This window comes from Corvus brachyrhynchos, unplaced genomic scaffold (genome assembly GCF_000691975.1).
Source record: "Corvus brachyrhynchos isolate BGI_N302 unplaced genomic scaffold, ASM69197v1 scaffold150, whole genome shotgun sequence".
NCBI classification, from domain to species: domain Eukaryota; kingdom Metazoa; phylum Chordata; class Aves; order Passeriformes; family Corvidae; genus Corvus; species Corvus brachyrhynchos.
The window spans coordinates 1,392,023-1,394,315 of record NW_008236162.1 but is presented as its reverse complement, the minus strand read 5'-3'; positions in this window follow the sequence as shown (position 1 = coordinate 1,394,315).

Here is a 2,293-nt window from a genome sequence, read left to right as displayed (position 1 = left end):
GAGAGGAGAGGAGAGGAGAGGAGAGGAGAGGAGAGGAGAGGAGAGGAAGAGAGAGCACAGGGTGAGTAAAATCAGTGGGAAAAAATGTTGATAAGCAGGGCAGAGCTTCTTTCAGGAGGCAGGAAGGGAGGGGAGAGGTTTCTGTGCTCATGCACCAGAGTGTGGAAGGAGAAGCAGGAAAAGGTCACAGCCTGAGCAAGATTGGCCCAGCCAGAGCATCTCTGAGCGTTCAGAGAGGTAAAGCAGGAATTCTGCAGGAAAACACGCACCAAGTAAACAACAAACACAGCAAATAAATTCTAAACACAGCAAATCAAGCCAGAGGCAGGAACTGGGGCACAAACTCCCCTCCAGAGACACCTCCGAGAAGGGCAGAGCTCGCCCAGAGCTCACTCGGAGCTCTGCGCCTGGATTTGGGATTGTTTGCTGCCAGAGTCTCCCCAGTGCAGAAACCCAGAGATGTGCCCAGAGGAAGGACAGGAGAGGGGAAAAGAGAGGAAAAGGGAGAAATTTGGGCTGAACTCCCTCTGGAAGGGAGGGGTAGCTCCGACTTTGATGTCACAGCCCTGTTCCAGCTGCTCTTAGAGGCACTGAAAGAAGATTTTTGCTGCTCTTAGAGGCCTTGAAAGGTTTTTTCTCCTTCCTGGATTCCAAGATGTGGGGCTGCTGCAAACGTTGTGGGTTTGGGCATTTTCCTTGGCACCTTTCCATGACCCAGCCTTTAGCATCAATCCCACTGGAAGGTTTGAGGTACCTCAATTCCTGTTTACCCCAAGGACGTTGTGCCATCAATGCTGCCGGGCCAAGGCTTTAATTAACATTTGCTCTGCAAAACTGAGCTCATCTAATGCTAAACCTGAGCTGTTCCTAATCCCAGCTTAAGCTTTGCTCTTTAGGGTCAGTGCAGGGGGATCTGTAAATGTTAATGGCCAGAAACCATCCATGGAAAGGGAAAAGGTCCAAGGACTTGGATTCAGCCACCAGGAAAAAAAGATCTTTATTGTTATTTGCATCACCTGCTTTTCCTGGGCCATTTAATCCTTTCATTATTTACCCTTAATTAATATTTCATTAATTTGTCTGTGGGTTAATAGCAGCTCACCCATCCAGCAGGATCCTCCTCTGTGTTTGGAGGACTCTGCACCCTGTAAGGTCTTTTCCCCACTAGCATTGATGGGGAAAATGAGGAAGAAATGGGATTTTGTGGCCTGCAACAGCTCAGCACAGCAGTAAAAGCACTTTTGGGATCATTGTGGCTGTGAGGGACCAGCACTCAGCACCTGGCTTTCCATTTAAACCCCAAAAATCTCTTCAGCCTTATTCCCAAAGTCCTTCCAGGAATAAATGGGAGCTCTTGCTCAAGGACACAGTCCCTGAAGAGGGGGACAAATCCTTAGCAGCTTTGTTTTTCTCTAAAATAATACTGAAATTAAAATTCTGAAGGGTTCAATACAACAAAAAACCCCCAATTCCTCATAATATCCTCATCAAGCTCTACACCCATTTTTCCCTTCGAAACAATCCCCAGCCCTGCACATTGGGCTGCAAAATTCCGTGTAATGGAATGTTCTCCATAGGAGGGAAATAGCCTGGGATCCAGGTGGGAAATATTCCTGGTAAGCTGCAGGCCATGGCATGATGAGGCAGCTGGTGCGGGGTCTGTAGCTCTGACCCAGGAGGCTGTGAGCGGTCCGGAGAGATGGTCCCGTGAGGAATCGTCATCCTGGGGCCTGGTGTGTTCCCTCAGCTGCTGGCAGGAGGGCCCGAGCAGAGGCTGTCAGCTCTCAGTGATTGACAGCTCTCAGTGATTGACAGCTCTTTGGTGATTCCAGCTCAGCTCTCCAGGGCAGCCTCCAGGCCACACCAGGAGGAGAGAGACGAGAGGCCGTGGTGTAGCTGCTCTGCACGGGGCAGCTTTATCAGCCCGCACCCTGCGGAGGGGAGGCCAGGGCCGAGCTCTCTCTGCCCTCACAGGGGCAGGGGGCTACATCTTATAGGGGTACAGGGGTGGGTGTCAGAGGGTAGAGGCCAATGGGCTACAGAGGATCTGCAGAGGGTCTCCCAGAGGATTCCGGGTCTGTCTTCTTCTCGCTGTAACTGGAGGTGGTTGCCTTTGCAGGGGGTTCTGCTGGGAGTTGTGCAATCTCCTGATCTCAGCAGGCCTCCCTCCAGGGCACAGCCTGGGCATACCCCGCCACAGCACTTTTGGTGAAGGATCTACATTAATAAATTGATGCCCAAGGAATGCAAAGCAGGGCAGGAAATCGGGGGTTGTGCAGTGGGGCTGGGATTA